Raw genomic sequence first — 14,173 nt, 5'->3', positions numbered from 1 at the left:
CTCAGTACTGACCCTCTGACAGTGCGGCGCTCCCTCAGTACTGACCCTCTGACAGTGCGGCGCTCCCTCAGCACTGACCCTCTGACAGTGCGGTGCTCCCTCAGTACTGACCCTCTGACAGTGCGGCGCACCCTCAGTACTGACCCTCCCACAGTGCGGCGCTCCCTCAGTACTGACCCTCCCACAGTGCGGCGCTCCCTCAGTACAGACCCTCTGACAGTGCGGCGCTCCCGCAGTACTGACCCTCCCACAGTGCGGCGCTCCCTCAGTACTGACCCTCCCACAGTGCGGCGCTCCCCCAGTACTGACCCTCCCACAGTGCAGCGCTCCCTCAGTACTGACCCTCTGACAGTGCGGCGCTCCCTCAGTACTGACCCTCTGACAGTGCGGCGCTCCCTCAGTACTGACCCTCTGACAGTGCGGCGCTCCCTCAGTACTGACCCTCTGACAGTGCGGCACTCCCTCAGTACTGACCCTCTGACAGTGCGGCGCTCCCTCAGTACTGATCCTCTGACAGTGCGGTACTCCCTCAGTACTGACCCTCTGACAGTGCGGCACTCCCTCAGTACTGATCCTCTGACAGTGCGGCACTCCCTCAGTACTGACCCTCTGACAGTGCGGCGCTCCCTCAGTACTGACCCTCTGACAGTGCGGCACTCCCTCAGTACTGACCCTCTGACAGTGCGGCGTTCCCTCAGTACTGACCCTCTGACAGTGCGGCACTCCCTCAGTACTGACCCTCTGTCAGTGCGGCGCTCCCTCAGTACTGACCCCCCCACAGTGCGGCGTTCCCTCAGTACTGACCCTCTGACAGTGCGGCACTCCCTCAGTACTGACCCTCCCACAGTGCGGTGCTCCCTCAGCACTGACCCTCTGACAGTGCGGCACTCCCTCAGTACTGACCCTCTGACAGTGCGGCACTCCCTCAGTACTGACCCTCTGACAGTGCGGCGCTCCCTCAGTACTGACACTCCCACAGTGCGGCGCTCCCTCAGTACTGACCCTCCCACAGTGCGGCACTCCCTCAGTACTGATCCTCCGACAGTGCGGTGCTCCCTCAGTACTGACCCTCCCACAGTGCGGCGCTCCCTCAGTACTGACCCTCTGACTGTGCGGCGCTCCCTCAGCACTGACCCTCTGACAGTGCGGTGCTCCCTCAGTACTGACCCTCTGACTGTGCGGCGCTCCCTCAGCACTGACCCTCTGACAGTGCGGTGCTCCCTCAGTACTGACCCTCTGACAGTGCGGCGCACCCTCAGTACTGACCCTCTGACAGTGCGGCGCTCCCTCAGTACTGACCCTCTGACAGTGCGGCGCTCCCTCAGTACTGACCCTCTGACAGTGCGGCGCTCCCTCAGCACTGACCCTCTGACAGTGCGGTGCTCCCTCAGTACTGACCCTCTGACAGTGCGGCGCACCCTCAGTACTGACCCTCCCACAGTGCGGCGCTCCCTCAGTACTGACCCTCCCACAGTGCGGCGCTCCCTCAGTACAGACCCTCTGACAGTGCGGCGCTCCCGCAGTACTGACCCTCCCACAGTGCGGCGCTCCCTCAGTACTGACCCTCCCACAGTGCGGCGCTCCCCCAGTACTGACCCTCCCACAGTGCAGCGCTCCCTCAGTACTGACCCTCTGACAGTGCGGCGCTCCCTCAGTACTGACCCTCTGACAGTGCGGCGCTCCCTCAGTACTGACCCTCTGACAGTGCGGCGCTCCCTCAGTACTGACCCTCTGACAGTGCGGCTCTCCCTCAGTACTGACCCTCTGACAGTGCGGCACTCCCTCAGTACTGATCCTCTGACAGTGCGGTACTCCCTCAGTACTGACCCTCTGACAGTGCGGCACTCCCTCAGTACTGATCCTCTGACAGTGCGGCACTCCCTCAGTACTGACCCTCTGACAGTGCGGCGCTCCCTCAGTACTGACCCTCTGACAGTGCGGCACTCCCTCAGTACTGACCCTCTGACAGTGCGGCACTCCCTCAGTACTGACCCTCTGACAGTGCGGCGTTCCCTCAGTACTGACCCTCTGACAGTGCGGCACTCCCTCAGTACTGACCCTCTGTCAGTGCGGCGCTCCCTCAGTACTGACCCCCCCACAGTGCGGCGTTCCCTCAGTACTGACCCTCTGACAGTGCGGCACTCCCTCAGTACTGACCCTCCCACAGTGCGGTGCTCCCTCAGCACTGACCCTCTGACAGTGCGGCACTCCCTCAGTACTGACCCTCTGACAGTGCGGCACTCCCTCAGTACTGACCCTCCCACAGTGCGGCGCTCCCTCAGTACTGACCCTCTGACAGTGCGGCGCTCCCTCAGTACTGACCCTCTGACAGTGCAGCACTCCCTCAGTACTGACCCTCTGACAGTACGGCGCTCCCTCAGTACTGACCCTCTGACAGTGCGGCACTCCCTCAGTACTGACCCTCTGACAGTGCGGCACTCCCTCAGTACTGACCCTCTGACAGTGCGGCACTCCCTCAGTACTGACCCTCTGACAGTGCGGCACTCCCTCAGTACTGTCCCTCTGACAGTGCGGCACTCCCTCAGTACTGACCCTCCGACAGTGCGGCACTCCCTCAGTACTGTCCCTCTGACAGTGCGGCACTCCCTCAGTACTGACCCTCCCACAGTGCGGCGCTCCCTCAGTACTGACCCTCCCACAGTACGGCACTCCCTCAGTACTGACCCTCTGACAGTGCGCACTCCCTCAGTACTGACAGTGCGGCACTCCCTCAGTACTGACCCTCCCACAGTGCGGCGCTCCCTCAGTACTGACCCTCCGACAGTGCGGCGCTCCCTCAGTACTGACGCTCTGACAGTGCGGCACTCCCTCAGTACTGACCCTCTGACAGTGCGGCACTCCCTTAGTACTGACCCTCCCACAGTGCGGCGCTCCCTCAGTACTGACCCTCTGACAGTGCGGCGCTCCCTCAGTACTGACCCTCTGACAGTGCGGCGCTCCCTCAGTACTGACGCTCTGACAGTGCGGCACTCCCTCAGTACTGACCCTCTGACAGTGCGGCACTCCCTCAGTACTGACCCTCCCACAGTGCGGCACTCCCTCAGTACTGACCTTCTGACAGTGCGGCACTCCCTCAGTACTGACCCTCCCAAAGTGCGGCGCTCCCTCAGTACTGACCCTCTGACAGTGCGGCACTCCCTCAGTACTGACCCTCTGACAGTGCGACGCTCCCTCAGTACTGGCCCTCTGACAGTGCGGCACTCCCTCAGTACTGACCCTCCGACAGTGCGGCTCTCCCTCTGTACTGACCCTCTGACAGTGCGGCACTCCCTCAGTACTGACCCTCCCACAGTGCGACACTCCCACAGTACTGACCCTCTGACAGTGCGGCGCTCCCTCAGTACTGACCCTCTGACAGTGCGGCACTCCCTCAGTACTGACACTCTGACAGTGCGGCACTCCCTCAGTACTGACCCTCCCACAGTGCGACACTCCCTCAGTACTGACACTGCCACAGTGTGGCGCTCCCTCAGTACTGACCCTCTGACAGTGCGGCACTCCCTCAGTACTGACCCTCCAACAGTGCGGAGCTCCCTCGGTACTGACCCTCTGACAGTGCGGCACTCCCTCAGTACTGACCCTCCCACAGTGCGGAGCTCCCTCAGTACTGACCCTCTGACAGTGCGGCGCTCCCTCAATACTGACCCTCTGACAGTGCGGCACTCCCTCAGTACTGACCCTCTGACAGTGCGGCACTCCCTCAGTACTGACCCTCCCACAGTGTGGCGCTCCCTCAGTACTGACCCTCTGACAGTGCGGCACTCCCTCAGTACTGACCCTCCCACAGTGCGGAGCTCCCTCGGTACTGACCCTCTGACAGTGCGGCACTCCCTCAGTACTGACCCTCCCACAGTGTGGCACTCCCTCAGTACTGACCCTCTGACAGTGCGGCGCTCCCTCAGTACTGACCCTCTGACAGTGCAGCACTCCCTCAGTACTGACCCTCTGACAGTGCAGCACTCCCTCAGTACTGACCCTCTGACAGTGCAGCGCTCCCTCAGTACTGACCCTCTGACAGTGCGGCGCTCCCTCAGTACTGACCCTCCCACAGTGCGACGCTCCCTCAGTACTGACCCTCTGACAGTGCGGCGCTCCCTCAGTACTGGGCCTCCGACAGTGCGGCGCTCCCTCAGTACTGACCCTCTGACAGTGCAGCACTCCCTCAGTACTGACCCTCTGACAGTGCGGCGCTCCCTCAGTACTGAGCCTCCGACAGTGCGGCGCTCCCTCAGTACTGACCCTCTGACAGTGCAGCACTCCCTCAGTACTGACCCTCTGACAGTGCGGCACTCCCTCAGTACTGACTCTCTGACAGTGCGGCACTCCCTCAGTACTGACTCTCTGACAGTGCGGCGCTCCCTCAGTACTGACCCTCTGACAGTGCAGCAATCCCTCAGTACTGACCCTCTGACAGTGCGGCGCTCCCTCAGTACTGACCCTCCCACAGTGCGGCACTCCCTCAGTACTGACCCTCTGACAGTGCAGCACTCCCTCAGTACTGACCCTCTGACAGTGCGGCGCGCCTTCAGTACTGACCCTCTGACAGTGCGGCACTCCCTCAGTACTGACCCTCTGACAGTGCGGCGCTCCCTCAGTACTGACCCTCTGACAGTGCGGCACTCCCTCAGTACTGACCCTCTGACAGTGCGGCGCTCCCTCAGTACTGACCCTCTGACAGTGCGGCGCTCCCTCAGTACTGACCCTCTGACAGTGCGGCGCTCCTTCAGTACTGACCCTCTGACAGTGCGGCACTCCCTCAGTACTGACCCTCTGACAGTGCGGCACTCCCTCAGTACTGACCCTCTGACAGTGCGGCGCTCCCTCAGTACTGACCCTCCCACAGTGCGACGCTCCCTCAGTACTGACCCTCTGACAGTGCGGCGCTCCCTCAGTACTGAGCCTCCGACAGTGCGGCGCTCCCTCAGTACTGACCCTCTGACAGTGCAGCACTCCCTCAGTACTGACCCTCTGACAGTGCGGCGCTCCCTCAGTACTGAGCCTCCGACAGTGCGGCGCTCCCTCAGTACTGACCCTCTGACAGTGCAGCACTCCCTCAGTACTGACCCTCTGACAGTGCGGCACTCCCTCACTACTGACTCTCTGACAGTGCGGCACTCCCTCAGTACTGACTCTCTGACAGTGCGGCGCTCCCTCAGTACTGACCCTCTGACAGTGCAGCACTCCCTCAGTACTGACCCTCTGACAGTGCGGCGCTCCCTCAGTACTGACCCTCCCACAGTGCGGCACTCCCTCAGTACTGACCCTCTGACAGTGCAGCACTCCCTCAGTACTGACCCTCTGACAGTGCGGCGCTCCTTCAGTACTGACCCTCTGACAGTGCGGCACTCCCTCAGTACTGACCCTCTGACAGTGCGGCGCTCCCTCAGTACTGACCCTCTGACAGTGCGGCACTCCCTCAGTACTGACCCTCTGACAGTGCGGCGCTCCCTCAGTACTGACCCTCTGACAGTGCGGCGCTCCCTCAGTACTGACCCTCTGACAGTGCGGCGCTCCTTCAGTACTGACCCTCTGACAGTGCGGCACTCTCTCAGTACTGACCCTCTGACAGTGCGGCGCTCCCTCAGTACTGACCCTCTGACAGTGCGGCACTCCCTCAGTACTGACCCTCTGACAGTGCGGTGCTCCCTCAGTACTGACCCTCTGACAGTGCGGCGCTCCCTCAGTACTGACCCTCGGACAGTGCGGCGCTCCCTCAGCACTGACCCTCTGACAGTGCGGCACTCCCTCAGTACTGACCCTCTGACAGTGCGGCACTCCCTCAATACTGACCCTCTGACAGTGCGGCACTCCCTCAGTACTGACCCTCTGACAGTGCAGCACTCCCTCAGTACTGACCCTCTGACAGTGCGGTGCTCCCTCAGTACTGACCCTCTGACAGTGCGGCACTCCCTCAGTACTGACCCTCCCACAGTGCGGCACTCCCTCAGTACTGACCCTCCCACAGTGCGGCGCTCCCTCAGTACTGACACTCTGACAGTGCGGCACTCCCTCAGTACTGACCCTCCCACAGTGCGGCGCTCCCTCAGTACTGACCCTCTGACAGTGCGGTGCTCCCTCAGTACTGACCCTCTGACAGTGCGGCACTCCCTCAGTACTGACCCTCCCACAGTGCGGCACTCCCTCAGTACTGACCCTCTGACAATGCGGCACTCCCTCAGTACAGACCCTCTGACAGTGCGGCGCTCCCTCAGTACTGACCCTCTGACAGTGCAGCACTCCCTCAGTACTGACCCTCTGACAGTGAGGCACTCCCTCAGTACTGACCCTCTGACAGTGCGGCGTTCCCTCAGTACTGACCCTCCGACAGTGCGGCTCTCCCTCAGTACTGACCCTCCCACAGTGCGGCACTCCCTCAGTATTGATCCTCTGACAGTGCGGCACTCCCTCAGTACTGACCCTCTGACAGTGCGGCACTCCCTCAGTACTGACCCTCCCACAGTGCGATGCTCCCTCAATACTGACACCTCCGACAATGCGGCACTCCCTCAGTACTGACCCTCTGACAGTGCGGCACTCCCTCAGTACTGACCCTCTGACAGTGCGGTGCTCCCTCAGTACTGACCCTCCCACAGTGCGGCGCTCCCTCAGTACTGACCCTCTGACAGTGCGGCACTCCCTCAGTACTGACCCTCCCACAGTGCGGCACTCCCTCAGTACTGACCCTCCCACAGTGCGGCGCTCCCTCAGTACTGACCCTCTGACAGTGCGGTGCTCCCTCAGTACTGACCCTCCCACAGTGCGGCGCTCCCTCAGTACTGACCCTCTGACAGTGCGGCACTCCCTCAGTACTGACCTTCTGACAGTGCGGCACTCCCTCAGTACTGACCCTCCCACAGTGCGGCGCTCCCTCAGTACTGACCCTCTGACAGTGCGGCACTCCCTCAGTACTGACCCTCTGACAGTGCGGCACTCCCTCAGTACTGACCCTCCGACAGTGCGGCTCTCCCTCTGTACTGACCCTCTGACAGTGCGGCACTCCCTCAGTACTGACCCTCCCACAGTGCGACACTCCCACAGTACTGACCCTCTGACAGTGCGGCACTCCCTCAGTACTGACACTCTGACAGTGCGGCGCTCCCTCAGTACTGACCCTCTGACAGTGCGGCACTCCCTCACCACTGACCCTCTGACAGTGCGGCACTCCCTCAGTACTGACACTCCCACAGTGTGGCGCTCCCTCAGTACTGACCCTCTGACAGTGCGGCACTCCCTCAGTACTGACCCTCCCACAGTGCGGAGCTCCCTCGGTACTGACCCTCTGACAGTGCGGCACTCCCTCAGTACTGACCCTCCCACAGTGCGGAGCTCCCTCAGTACTGACCCTCTGACAGTGCGGCGCTCCCTCAATACTGACCCTCTGACAGTGCGGCACTCCCTCAGTACTGACCCTCTGACAGTGCCGCACTCCCTCAGTACTGACCCTCCCACAGTGTGGCGCTCCCTCAGTACTGACCCTCTGACAGTGCGGCACTCCCTCAGTACTGACCCTCCCACAGTGCGGAGCTCCCTCGGTACTGACCCTCTGACAGTGCGGCACTCCCTCAGTACTGACCCTCCCACAGTGTGGCACTCCCTCAGTACTGACCCTCTGACAGTGCGGCGCTCCCTCAGTACTGACCCTCTGACAGTGCAGCACTCCCTCAGTACTGACCCTCTGACAGTGCAGCACTCCCTCAGTACTGACCCTCTGACAGTGCAGCGCTCCCTCAGTACTGACCCTCTGACAGTGCGGCGCTCCCTCAGTACTGACCCTCCCACAGTGCGACGCTCCCTCAGTACTGACCCTCTGACAGTGCGGCGCTCCCTCAGTACTGAGCCTCCGACAGTGCGGCGCTCCCTCAGTACTGACCCTCTGACAGTGCAGCACTCCCTCAGTACTGACCCTCTGACAGTGCGGCGCTCCCTCAGTACTGAGCCTCCGACAGTGCGGCGCTCCCTCAGTACTGACCCTCTGACAGTGCAGCACTCCCTCAGTACTGACCCTCTGACAGTGCGGCACTCCCTCAGTACTGACTCTCTGACAGTGCGGCACTCCCTCAGTACTGACTCTCTGACAGTGCGGCGCTCCCTCAGTACTGACCCTCTGACAGTGCAGCACTCCCTCAGTACTGACCCTCTGACAGTGCGGCGCTCCCTCAGTACTGACCCTCCCACAGTGCGGCACTCCCTCAGTACTGACCCTCTGACAGTGCAGCACTCCCTCAGTACTGACCCTCTGACAGTGCGGCGCTCCTTCAGTACTGACCCTCTGACAGTGCGGCACTCCCTCAGTACTGACCCTCTGACAGTGCGGCGCTCCCTCAGTACTGACCCTCTGACAGTGCGGCACTCCCTCAGTACTGACCCTCTGACAGTGCGGCGCTCCCTCAGTACTGACCCTCTGACATGCGGCGCTCTCTCAGTACTGACCCTCTGACAGTGCGGCGCTCCTTCAGTACTGACCCTCTGACAGTGCGGCACTCCCTCAGTACTGACCCTCTGACAGTGCGGCGCTCCCTCAGTACTGACCCTCTGACAGTGCGGCGCTCCCTCAGTACTGACCCTCCCACAGTGCGACGCTCCCTCAGTACTGACCCTCTGACAGTGCGGCGCTCCCTCAGTACTGAGCCTCCGACAGTGCGGCGCTCCCTCAGTACTGACCCTCTGACAGTGCAGCACTCCCTCAGTACTGACCCTCTGACAGTGCGGCGCTCCCTCAGTACTGAGCCTCCGACAGTGCGGCGCTCCCTCAGTACTGACCCTCTGACAGTGCAGCACTCCCTCAGTACTGACCCTCTGACAGTGCGGCACTCCCTCACTACTGACTCTCTGACAGTGCGGCACTCCCTCAGTACTGACTCTCTGACAGTGCGGCGCTCCCTCAGTACTGACCCTCTGACAGTGCAGCACTCCCTCAGTACTGACCCTCTGACAGTGCGGCGCTCCCTCAGTACTGACCCTCCCACAGTGCGGCACTCCCTCAGTACTGACCCTCTGACAGTGCAGCACTCCCTCAGTACTGACCCTCTGACAGTGCGGCGCTCCTTCAGTACTGACCCTCTGACAGTGCGGCACTCCCTCAGTACTGACCCTCTGACAGTGCGGCGCTCCCTCAGTACTGACCCTCTGACAGTGCGGCACTCCCTCAGTACTGACCCTCTGACAGTGCGGCGCTCCCTCAGTACTGACCCTCTGACAGTGCGGCGCTCCCTCAGTACTGACCCTCTGACAGTGCGGCGCTCCTTCAGTACTGACCCTCTGACAGTGCGGCACTCCCTCAGTACTGACCCTCTGACAGTGCGGCGCTCCCTCAGTACTGACCCTCTGACAGTGCGGCACTCCCTCAGTACTGACCCTCTGACAGTGCGGTGCTCCCTCAGTACTGACCCTCTGACAGTGCGGCGCTCCCTCAGTACTGACCCTCGGACAGTGCGGCGCTCCCTCAGCACTGACCCTCTGACAGTGCGGCACTCCCTCAGTACTGACCCTCTGACAGTGCGGCACTCCCTCAATACTGACCCTCTGACAGTGCGGCACTCCCTCAGTACTGACCCTCTGACAGTGCAGCACTCCCTCAGTACTGACCCTCTGACAGTGCGGTGCTCCCTCAGTACTGACCCTCTGACAGTGCGGCACTCCCTCAGTACTGACCCTCCCACAGTGCGGCACTCCCTCAGTACTGACCCTCCCACAGTGCGGCGCTCCCTCAGTACTGACACTCTGACAGTGCGGCACTCCCTCAGTACTGACCCTCCCACAGTGCGGCGCTCCCTCAGTACTGACCCTCTGACAGTGCGGTGCTCCCTCAGTACTGACCCTCTGACAGTGCGGCACTCCCTCAGTACTGACCCTCCCACAGTGCGGCACTCCCTCAGTACTGACCCTCTGACAATGCGGCACTCCCTCAGTACAGACCCTCTGACAGTGCGGCGCTCCCTCAGTACTGACCCTCTGACAGTGCAGCACTCCCTCAGTACTGACCCTCTGACAGTGAGGCACTCCCTCAGTACTGAGCCTCTGACAGTGCGGCGTTCCCTCAGTACTGACCCTCCGACAGTGCGGCTCTCCCTCAGTACTGACCCTCCCACAGTGCGGCACTCCCTCAGTATTGACCCTCTGACAGTGCGGCACTCCCTCAGTACTGACCCTCTGACAGTGCGGCACTCCCTCAGTACTGACCCTCCCACAGTGCGATGCTCCCTCAATACTGACACCTCCGACAATGCGGCACTCCCTCAGTACTGACACTCTGACAGTGCAGCACTCCCTCAGTACTGACACTCTGACAGTGCAGCACTTCCTCAGTACCGGCCCCCGCGGTTGTTGTGTTGCCTCCCAGGTGTCAGGGTGCGCGATGTCTCGGATAGTGTTTTCGGCATCCTTAAGGGTGAGGGGGAGCAGCCCCAAGACGTGGTCCACAGAGGTACCAATGACATAGGTAGGAAAAGGTATAGGGTTGTAAGGCACAAATTCAGGTTGCTAGGGTGGAATCTTAGATCTAGGACAAACAGAGTTATTATCTCTGGGTTGTTACCCGTGCCACGTGCTAGCGAGACGAGGAATAGGGAGAGAGAGGAGTTGAACCCGAGGCTACAGGAATGGTGCAGGAGGGAGGGGTTCAGATTCCTGGATAATTGGGGCTCATTCTGGGGTCGGTGGGACCTCTACAAACGGGATGGTCTACACCTGGACCAGAGGGGTCCCAATATCCTGGGGGGGAAATTTGCTAATGCTCTTCGGGAGGGTTTAAACTAGTTCAGCAGGGACTTGGGAACCTGAATTGTAGCTCCAGTATACAGGAGGTTGAGAGTAGTGAGGTCATGAGTAAGGTTTCAAAGTTGCAGGGGTGTACCGGCAGGCAGGAAGGTGGTTTAAAGTGTGTCTACTTCAATGCCAGGAGCATCCGGAATAAGGTGGGTGAACTTGCGGCATGGGTTGGCACATGGGACTTCGATGTTGTGGCCATTTCGGAGACATGGATAGAGCAGGGACAGGAATGGTTGTTGCAGGTGCCGGGGTTTAGATATTTCAGTAAGCTCAGGGAAGGTGGTAAAAGAGGGGGAGGGGTGGCATTGTTAGTCAAGGACAGTATTACGGTGGCAGAAAGGACGTTTGATGAGGACTCGTCAGTTGAGGTAGTATGGGCTGAGGTTAGAAACAGGAAAGGAGAGGTCACCCTGTTAGGGGTTTTCTATAGGCCTCCGAAAAGTTCCAGAGATGTAGAGGAAAGGATTGCAAAGATGATTCTGGATAGGAGCGAAAGCAAGAGGGTAGTTGTTATGGGGGACTTTAAGTTTCCAAATATTGACTGGTGCTGCAGCCATTCTGGTTCCAGCTACAGGAGGCACAACATCTTTGCTCAATAAATTGATGCACCATCAATTACCACAAAGACGAGAGTAGTGGAATAATCGAGGCTTTATTGAGCAAAGATGTTGTGCCTCCTGTAGCTGGAACCAGAATGGCTGCAGCACGGCGAGCACACACATTTATACCCCGCCTACTGGGCGGAGCCAGCAGGCAGGGATTTACCCATGTGCCTCTACTATACGGGCTTTATCGTAATACATGTAGTACTACTAGTGGTGACCACCATTTTGAGTCTGCATTTTTTGAGGCATTTATAAGCTTAACACTTTCAAACGGAAAGAACCACCTCCGAGCGAACCCCTGTAACGAACCCCTGAAAGGAAATTTGATTTTCTCCAACCTAAGAAACTCTGCCATGTCACTGACCCAAACCCCCGACTTCGGGGGCTGCAGGTCCCTCCATCCCAGCAGAATCCGTCTCCGGGCCACCAGGGAGGCGAAGGCCAAAACGTCGGCCTCTTTCCCCCCCCCCCCCCGGAGCTCCCAGATCTTCCGACACTCCGAATATCGCCACCTCTGGACTCTGAGTCACCGTCCCTCCCAGGATCTCTGACATGTGTTGCTAACTTTTGGTTGGTTCAATTGGCTCTGTTTTATAACCTTTGCTCTCGAGTCGCCAGGTATCTTTATGATACCACCACTAGGTTCAAGTCCGAGTAATGATCAATAACTCAATACACCGCTTAGTAAGATTCAAATCAAAGCACATTTATTATACACTGTAATCGCTACTCATGCACAAATTCTACGTCTAAGCTACTTCTACAACTAACAGGCCTATACTTAACTTCGGACTGGCCCACCAGGTCAGGGGAACAAATGGCCTTTCGTTCGGGTTCTGAGCCTGCGGGATTCGAAGTTGGTACGGACTGGTAGCTAGGAGTGCCTATCTCGTAGCGAGCATTGACTTAAGACTTACTGGATATCGGCGGCAGCTGCACCGGTCACTGTCAAGGGTTGGTTTGCGTTGCTGAGTGACCCGGTCAAGAAGAACGATTTGAACTTGGGGGCTTAACTTTATAGTCCCCAGGGGCTTCCCGCCCTTCGGGGCGGACCCTGTACCTGGTTCTAAGTTATTGGACTTTGTTCCAATCGCTTGGTTCGATTTCTCCAATACTGGAGCGGTTCCCTGATCGATGGGCGGTCTTGAGGTGTCCGTTAACCTCTTTTATGTTGGCTCCTGCTGGCGCCGAGGAGTCTGGCTTGGCTTTGTTTGTCCCAAATGTTGCGATTGTTCCCGGGGATCGCGCATTAGTACGTAGATGGCTGCTACATTATTATGCTGATGGCTGCTTGTATCGATGCTGTCTGGGCTTTTGCAGAGTTTAATACACAGTAAACTTGCACCTGCTGGTTTCTGCCTGTGTTGGCTGAATTTCCCTTCAGCCTTTGCTGTTCTCCATTTTAAATCAGGACTTGGCCAACCCAGGTGGCTACACATCACATCTGAAAATCCCTACAAAATCCCATCAGCCTCGCACACGGCCAAAACATACGGACATGATTCGCAGGACTCCCCCCGCACCGCCCACACCTGCCCACACCTCCTCATAGACCTACTCATCCGGGCCACAGCCATACGAGCCCAGTGGACCACCTTGAGCTGGATCAGGCCGAGCCTGGCACACGACGGGGATACATTGACTTTCCGCGGGGCCTTCTCCCATAATCCGACTTCCAACTCCCCTCCCAACTCTTCCTCCCGCTTCCTCTTCACCTCCCCCATTGGGACCCCTCCCCACTCCATCAGCTCCTTATACATTTCCCAGACCCTCCCCTCCCCAACCCCTGCTTCAGACATCGGCTTATCCTGTAGCCCCCTGAGAGGGAGGCGAGGGAAGCTCGGAATCTGCCTCCGAGCAAAATCCCGCAGGCACCGGAGCTCGTCCCCACCCGGCAACTAAAATTCCTCCTCTAACTCCGCCAAACTTGGAAAGCCCTCCTCAATAAAATAATGCCGATGATTGTCACAGATCGGTGACCACACCGGCCCCCCCTCCAACACCGTGTGCTGCCTCCACTGCCCCTACACCCTCGGAACTGCCACTACACCGGGCTTGTGGAGTACCGAGCTGGCGAGAACGGCAGGGGCGCCGTTAACAAAGCCCTCAGACTCGTGCCCTTGCAAGATGCCGCCTCCACCCGCTCCCACATCAACCCCTCCTGCACTACCTGTGGTAGTCACCACTAGTAGTATATTATATGTATTACGGCACTGCCCGTATATTAAGGGTACATGGGTAAATCCCTGCCCGCTGGCTCCGCCCAGTAGGCGGGGTATAAAAGTGTGTGCTCGCCGAGCTGCAGCCATTCTGGTTCCAGCTACAGGAGGCACAACATCTTTGCTCAATAAAGCCTCGATTGTTCCACTACTCTCGTCTTTGTGGTCATTGACGGTGCATCAATTTATTGAGCAAGTTTTTTTAAACAATGGATCTCTGTATCAAGCCTGATCGCCTGCGGCTGAGCCCTCAAGCAGCCAACACTTCGTCCACCTTTGACCACTGGCTAGCCTGCTTCGAAAGCTACCTCCGAACATCCGCTGAGGAACCCTCGGACTCGCAGAACATAGAACATTACAGCGCAGTAAAGGCCCTTCGGCCCTCGATGTTGCGCCGACCTGTGAAACCACTCTAAAGCCCATCTACACTATTCCCTTATCGTCCATATGTCTATCCAATGACCATTTGAATGCCCTTAGTGTTGGCGAGTCCACTACTGTTGCAGGCAGGGCATTCCACGCCCTTTACTACTCTCTGAGTAAAGAACCTACCTCTGACAT

This window comes from Scyliorhinus torazame, chromosome 26, assembly GCF_047496885.1.
Source record: "Scyliorhinus torazame isolate Kashiwa2021f chromosome 26, sScyTor2.1, whole genome shotgun sequence".
Classification (NCBI taxonomy): Eukaryota; Metazoa; Chordata; class Chondrichthyes; order Carcharhiniformes; family Scyliorhinidae; genus Scyliorhinus; species Scyliorhinus torazame.
Note: the sequence above shows the minus strand (reverse complement) of the source record.